This window comes from Melanaphis sacchari, unplaced genomic scaffold (genome assembly GCF_002803265.2).
Source record: "Melanaphis sacchari strain LSU unplaced genomic scaffold, SCAv2.0 Contig88_pilon_pilon, whole genome shotgun sequence".
Lineage (NCBI taxonomy): Eukaryota > Metazoa > Arthropoda > Insecta > Hemiptera > Aphididae > Melanaphis > Melanaphis sacchari.
The window spans coordinates 267,081-275,934 of NW_020271625.1; the positions used below are offsets into that span (position 1 = coordinate 267,081).

The following is an 8,854-nucleotide window of genomic DNA, read 5'->3' on the forward strand; positions in this document are numbered from 1 at the left end:
CATAATAAAGCACTAATAGAGTAGTAATAAGTCTTTAAATTTTGGTTACTTAAATCAAATAAAAGAAAATATTTTCTCCAAACCAAGTAATTATGCAATACTAAGTGGTTTACAATTTTTACTTCTGTTGAGTGAATTAATAAACGTCTTAATACTAGGATAGTTAGGTGCAAAAACTAAAAACATTTTTCTTTACAATTTATCAAGATATGGTTAACGGCTGCATTATTTTGTATTCTTCTAAGAACACCCATTCATTACTTTTAGCATATTCAAATTGGTTCACTAAATGTTGAAATGAGTATGTTTGTGACTTAAGATTTTGAGCTACATCATATAAGAATTCCATCTTGTAATTATAGACAGAAACTTACATCCTGGATTTCAAAACTTAATTGACCACTGTGCTTCTGTTAACAATTCAAAATTAAATAATTTGATAAATGTAGATTTTGAAATTTTAACATGGTGACATTTGAAATTTTGAAACATCACATGTTGCAATTAAACTTAAGCGTATGTACACAACATCTCATATGTGGTGGTAAACACATTTTATCATTGTCTTTCTCAGTATTATTCATGTTTAAAAACATTGATTCCATATTATTCGCTATATCTGATTCATCACTGTCTATTTCAATCAAGATTTACAGCTAGTTAAATCGTCTTCTTCATTAATTTCAATAATTGGCAAACTTGTTTGGTGTGTCTGACAGACTAATAATGATGATGAAAATATTTTAAATGATTTACAAAGTTGCTTAGATTTATCTGTTACCATGTGTGTAATTTTTGATACATCTATTTTGAATTTCTCCATCATTTCTGTTAATACTTCCATAATATTTAAATAATCTTGAACTCATTTAACTCATTGACAGCCAAGTATATGATTTTCTATCATAACTTTTTCATAAAGTGACAAGTGACCGCATTTTATCTAGGATATAATTAAACTACTAATTTACTAATCTGAGACATAATAATAATAAATACATTAAAGCACATATTTTATTGTTTATATTATTAAACAACATGAGCAATCAGCATTAGTTTTATTTAAATATTTCATTTGAGAATATAGTTTTAAGAAAATAGCATAAACTGGTTTAAATAAAATGAAAATTGAGTTAACAAACAAACTATTTATTAATGTCATTATCCAAGTTTAGATGAAATTAAACTTTTCAACATGCAAAATAAATATTACTTCATAAAATACTTTTAATAAAATAAATTATCATATGATTTAATAATTTTATTTAAACATTAACTTAACCATATCGTATAATCGATAATGTAAATAAGTTTAAAAATTGTCAAATAAATCTTAAAAATATTTTTCTTAATATCAATTAAGATATTTTTATTATAGAGACTATATGATCATAATATATCAATAATAAACATATAGTACATATATTATATATAAGTTTAAAATTTTGATTGTTGTTTCATTAAGCAAATTATACATAAATAATATGACTTTTGTATTATATATTATCATCAAACAAGTTTTATGAGTGGAAGTGATCATTAATATAACAATAGTATAATTAATAAAAATAAAAATAAATATTTACACTTACATAAATCTAATTAAACATCTATATTACACATTAATAACACTAAATTAATAAAAACTGTGCATCAAATATACCTTTGCTTCATGAGACTTTTGGCAACATGTACATCATACATTTTAATTTGAGCAGATGTTTCTTTTTATTTTGCATTGCGTTATTCACTTTGAGAAATCAACGCGTATGATATTTGTGCTGTAAAATCAAATATTTAAATATATAACTCCAGTTTAAATGTTTTGGTATTTATAAACATTGATAAATTAATCTTCACTTTAACTAGTACTAAATTTCACTTGAACTTGTGGATCACTTTTGACTGAATTTATTTAAATGCTGTTAATTTTAGATGAACATATGAACTGATGGTTAAATTTTTAGAGCTTTTAAAACAAGTATCTGAAAAAAATAAAGATTTTGAATTGTCACAATCATATTTGGGTGTATTTTTAAAATACAATGGACGTGCATTAGCTCAACGACCAGAAGCGATCAATATTATTGAGCAGATGTCAGAACATAATGCATGGGAACAATTGCAAAATAATTTTTTGTTATGTCTTAGTATTGTAGAATATATGAAAAATAATTAATAAGTATTTATTTGAGTTTTTGTATGCTTGTATAATGTGTATGTTAAATATTTATACAGTTTAATACTTAGTTAAGGAAATACTAATTATTTGGAATGCTAATCATTTAATTGATCATGGATAATACAGTATAATTTATTGTATTTCTTTGTATGAAACAAATATAAATAAATATATTATACATATTGTTACATACAATAATAATTAAACATACCAATTACAATAGAATCAATGACTTAGCGACCGTAGCTGAAAGAAGAACGGTGTCAATTGAACAGAAGTACGAAGAATAGAGTGCACCTTCACAGAATGAACTCACTATATAGCAATACTTCCTTATTTCTTAAAATAGAATTAAAATCTTAAAACCATTTAAAGCCAAGTGCTTACGGGAATTTAAAGTTTTGTGTGGATATATCCCCTAATCCATGTTACGTCACTGGATACAGATTAGAGCATAGGGATTCAAATATTTTAATACAACACTGTATGAAGGTATATCTCACTACATATTAGGGGTGGTTGTTAAGGGGGCCATAGGAACCATGCCCCTCCCCAAGACATCTTGCTCTTTATTTTGTCAAATATTCTTAATAATTTGAACTTTCATAAAATATACCTATTGATAAGAGTTAAGGTTATATATACCAGATATTTCTTTTTTATTTCATTAATATTAATATTTATACATATATATTTTTGTAGTATATAAAATTATTAACAGTAAATACACTGTTAATTTTTACTCTAAATAATAAAATAATAACTTGGTATTCTAATTCTTACTATATTATATAAACACTTTCTAACAAATTTTTTTATAGTTTAATATATACATAAAAAAAAATATTGCTCCCCCAGGCAAAAAACTAAAGTCACCCCTGCTACACATCACATTTATCAATTCTTGTTCCTTGATTTTTTTTTTAAACAATAATATTAGATAATTTTTCCATTTTATCCAATTCTAATTATTAATAATTTTACGAATTTGGAATTATCATTTTATTATTGTGCATTTATTATTCACCTTGCTTGTAAACACCAATATTCCACTTATGGTTTAGTCGGTAATAATAAGTTAAGAGGGATGAAGATTGAATCAACAGTGTCGTCGCTGCTAACTCTTTAGATTAGGAGCAGGTAACGGAATTATTAACAATTATTTTCTCATGTTATTATAATAAGATATATGATGTTTAATAAAATGACAAAGAACCCGTAGCTATAGATCCTTTTCTCCCTTGTTTAATAAAAGTATGCATCGCGTGTGTATATTATATATGTAGGTGTATTTGTTGGTGAGGGTGGATAAGATGCTCGCGAAATTTAATCAAACTCATTTATCTATTCACGTCGAGACCATCTGACTAAAATATTATCATGATTTATATTATAAAATAGTGATTAAAATAATTTAATCAATCCTAATATAACACTGATGGAGAATCATTATAAAAATACATATAAAATAATTTAATAAATTACCAAATATTGAATTAATTAATAATAAGAGTAGGTAAACTTAAATTTATGATAAGCTAAATGACTCCACACAAGCTTTGTATAAAGGGAAAAGTTATTAACTTTTAAATGTAAATTAAATATAAATATTATCTATTTAATATTATAGATTTGAAAAATCGAATAAATAAATATACATAAGCATAGCATGTATTTAAACTTATAAAATACAATATTATGATATTATAACAAAATTTCACAGTAATTAAATTACAGTACTCCATGATATTCTAAGCTTCTATTAATTTTATAAAACAGTAGCATTCTTTTAATTAATTTTTTTATTGATGCTTTATTATACGTGTAGTAGAATATATTATTATGTACATGGGAGTGTTAATACACGTTTCAAACGGCTAGCTCTCTCGCGAATTCTTGTAAAAATGGAAATCTTATTCCTAAAATGCCTCAAAAGATCATTACTAAGGAGTTTCTTTAAAAACATATAACCCGTGAAATGCAATACACCTATAGCGGTAGGGAATATAAGGATGCGAGTGCTATAATTTTTATATTTTCAATAGAATGCAATGCCACAGATTGATTGTTTATTTCTATAAAACAGGACGAGGTTTAGTGTTCTTTAACGACATGAGACACATAACTCAAAAATATGTATAATTAATGTTATAAGTAATTTATTTTACAGTAGAAATCGTGATGGAGGGTAATTTCGACAAAAAAATAAATAGGTACAAAGAAGAAAATCCATCGTTAAATAAATAAAAATGTTTCGTTCTACCTGTGCGACTTGAACCCCTGTAGAATTTCCAACAATAATGCATCTCACGATATCGGTACCTAACCACCCCATTAGGTTAGGTTATTGGGTATTGTTGATGGCACATAATAATGTATTAATGTATTATAGCAGGGATTTGGACGTCTATGCGTATACATATAGCACGCATTCACACACGCACATCGCACATGGAATTCAGACGATATAGCCAGTACAAACCAGTTTTGAACACAATACGTATTCAAAAAAACTGTATACATAAACGACATTAGATAGTGGAACAATAAACAATAAACATATATATTTTGTTATTGTACTGTTGCTGGGCCGCATCGGCGATGGGTTCTTGACCCCCCTCCTATAACGCCGTAGCGCGCATCGAAATGACCCTTGTCAAATTGATGAGTCGTTATAATTTTGGTAACATACGTTGCCACATAGTGCGTGGAGATTTTGTGTGATGACTACGCCTTAAAACGAAAACCATGCTCTGACCTCTTTTCACCCTCGGACATTGTAGGCAACGAGGGTGGTCTGCCGTTCTATACAATATTGTACAGAACATAAAATTCCTATACTACATTTGTATTTATCATATAACACACACATAATAATATATTGTATTCACATTTCTCGATGAGATTAAATACATAAATCAGAAAACATAAAAACTAAATCATTATAAATTATTTATCGTGACATATCCCGCTCTATATTCACTATAGTCTACAATAAACACTTTGTAGCATATTTATAATACACTTTACACACGGAAGATATTCGACTATTTCATAAAAAAAAAAATAAGTTGAAAAACTACGATTTTCTTTATTTTATCACTTTCATTTAAAGAATATCTCTGTATATATTTCTATTAAGATTAAAATACTTCATTATAAACAATATTTTTTGTTTTTTACCGAGCTGACACGGAAACAAGTAACATAAAATTGTCCATGAGTAAATCAGGGATTCGTGATATCAAGGCCTGCGACTTTCATTATTTGTCCCTGTGCCTTATGGATGGACAAAGCAAAACAAAGCTTTATAGGCGATTGGACCCTTTGTATAAATGCAAACGGGTGTTCATTAGTAATTATCGGTATTCTGGGAATAAAATCAACATAACTTTAGCCGGAAAGAATTTTAGCTTCAACAGTATGTGTCCCTCTGCATAGTTGCTATCGGTATTCAAGTACCATTCCACAAAGAAACGATACAAAAAAAAAAAAAAAAATTGAGATCAAACGTAATGAATAATGATTAAGGACACAGATAAAACAATATTACTCTGGTCTATAGAAATCTCTGTTGTAAATGTGAATAAAAACATTAAAAACGAATAGATAATATTTGAAAAATAAACATGTGAATTGGTTTGTTTGGTCAACGGTATATATTTTATCGTTGAAATTTGCATTATTAAAAGTTATTAACAGGAATATTCGGTTAACTATATAGTGTTGGTTTACGAGCGAATACATAATTTGACGGACAAAAAGATCGAGATTGTAGGTAATTGGAAACTATAAGCCGCGGGCCGCCGCGCCGCAATAGGTATACAATTTATGGATTTTTTTAATCATTAATAACTAACTATATACAAACTTAATTGGACTAAATTTATGCAAATACCTTATTTTATTATATTATTGCTATTCTTAAATAATTCTAAATACTTTGGTGTCAGTTAACTATTGAAATAATTATTTTAATCATTTTTTTCCGTATATGATAGTATTTTTATATTAAGGTATGATATTAATTAAGTTAAAATAAATATCATTTATAATCATTTATAGATTATTAGATGTATATTATTTTTATTTATTTGTATATTTTTTTTATGTGTATGTACCTATTTTATATGAATAAAATTCATTTAGGCTATTAAACTGTTGATCATTTTATATAGGTAACAGATTGTTTTTTTTATTTAAATTAATAAATTATTTTATTGTATAAAATAAAATCACGATTAGTTTTAAAATTATATTTGTTATTATTTTGACAAATATTGTTATTCAATACAATAGTAATTTCATGAAGATATCTTTAAATCCTTATTAGATATTATGTCCCTATGGTTAAATTATAATATCATTGAATAAGCAAGGTTAAGTCAATAGTATAAACTAAATAGTTATAGTGCTAGTTTGTTTAGCTGACAATTATTATAATTGACAAAGTTAGATAAAAACAGTTTTTAATGCATTCAATTAAAATAAAATTATCTGTAAAACGCTTTATAAATTATAATTAATTTAATATTTTCTTCAACGCTTATCTATATATTATTTTTCTATCCTCAGTTGAGCGAAGTCCAGTTAACTGACATGTACTATGCATTAAATTTTGAATCCTATATTCCGTTATAAGAATTATGGTTTCGAGTTATAAATGGCTCAACAAATTTACATGTTAATTATTTTGAGTGGTAATTGGTTAAGAGTCTAAATTATCTACCATAGGAGTATGTGCTAAGTGGGTAAATGTTTGGGCACCATTAACCTTGACAAATAAGAATAATATTTGTCATGCCACTGACTACGTACATTCTGAAATCTGATTCTATTCTATAAAGCACATTGAAATTCCAAGTATTATTCAATCTAATCGGTATGATTTGTGGAATTAAAATTGAAAATTATACAATTTTATAACAGTAATATTCGAATACGGCTAAATCGTCTACTTTCGACCTTTATACAACTAGCCATTGGAATTTAAAATTTAAACATTTATATTTTATAAATGAAAAAAATAACTGCAATACAATATGACTTTGTAGGCCATTGAATGAAGTGGTACATAAGCAGGATGTACATCTTACACCCAGCAGGTACTTAACAGTTTAACACCAGAATGCCTTCTATTATAACATATACTGCAGTGTACAAGAAAATACAATGGACAATGTTATTATCTCAATTTCGAACCTAAAAACCATTAATCATGACAGATTATGGGTCGGCATTGACACCATAGGTACCTATTGAGTTGGAATATCTATAGCATACGACAGAGATTTCAAATGACCCTTGTATTATATATTATAATATTCGAAAACATGTAGTTAAATTCAGTACAACCAACCTAAACTGAAATGATGAAATTACAAAAAACGAAATATTATGTACGGTATATTAGTGATAATAATTATTATTTTAGAAATTGTATAAGGAATCATAATAATAATATATATATTTGACTATTAAGACTATTAAAATGTTTAAAGGTATTTCTACAATTCAAGTCTATATAAAATAATATAATGATACACAATGATAATAATTATCTATATAAAACTAAATATTCATTAAACAATTTTATATTCAAGTTTAAAATATTTGCTATTTACTTAATCATCAATTTATATAATGCACTCTGGTATTTGTTAACATCGTGACTCATACTGATTAATTGTCCTTCGTGTGTTTTCGATCAAAATACTGCAACGTTATTAATGACCTTTGGTTAACGAGAATTTAATTACGAAATTATCTAAATGCTTATATACACATTAAAACATTTATCATTACCTAACCAAATACCTTATATTTAAATTAATGTCGATTGTCATATTTTTAGATTTGTGTGCAAATATAAATTTATTATTTTTTTAAATAGTTAGGACTATTCATCTACAAAAAAAATAGCAATTATGTATTGTTGAAACACGTTGAGGCAAAATGTGCTTTTCAATTAATTAATCAAAATTTTAAATTTTTATAATATAATATTAAAAACTAAAAAGTGGTGATTATTTTCATTTTTTGTATAAATAAAGAATATAAGTCAATGGCTATCGTAAATATGACTTAACAGAATAATATAATTGGTAATATTTTGAGAACGAATTACATAATGGTATGATCCGAAGTTCTGTGAAGAGGCCGAAGAGAAATTCATATACAATTTTTTTTTTTATTGAATTTAATAATCCCAGTACTAGTAATAATAATGGTAAAGAACTAATTTTTATGTATTTATGTATGCTGTAGTCTCTATATAGGGATAAATAGTAATAGGTAATGTATCGTATGTATATATTATTCCTAAGTGATCAAGTCCTAACCTTATCGACAACACGTTTGTTTATCGAACGATTCATAAAAATAATGATGTATTGTCAAGTATACAATCTTTACATAACCATACATCTTTATTAATTACTGTCAATAATTCTTAGATTATGGACTTGATTGGTACTAGAATATCGAATAGTAATAGTAATTTGGTGTAGCCTATAAGTAATTAATTTATCTTTAAGTATTAAAATCATTCAAATAATAGTTTTGATATATATTATGGTACCTATTTATTATTTTCATGGTATGGAAAAAATAAAAGGCGTTATATTATTGAAGTTGAATTAAACAATTAAATATGTACTACCTATTAATATT

The 8,854-nt window shown here is 25.9% G+C and overlaps 1 pseudogene; it reads right to left on the minus strand.

Annotated features, from left to right (window-relative positions):
• LOC112602431 overlaps positions 1 to 826 on the minus strand; it is a 13,673-nt pseudogene extending 12,847 nt beyond the window's left edge.
• Positions 827 to 8,854: the final 8,028 nt, after the last annotated feature.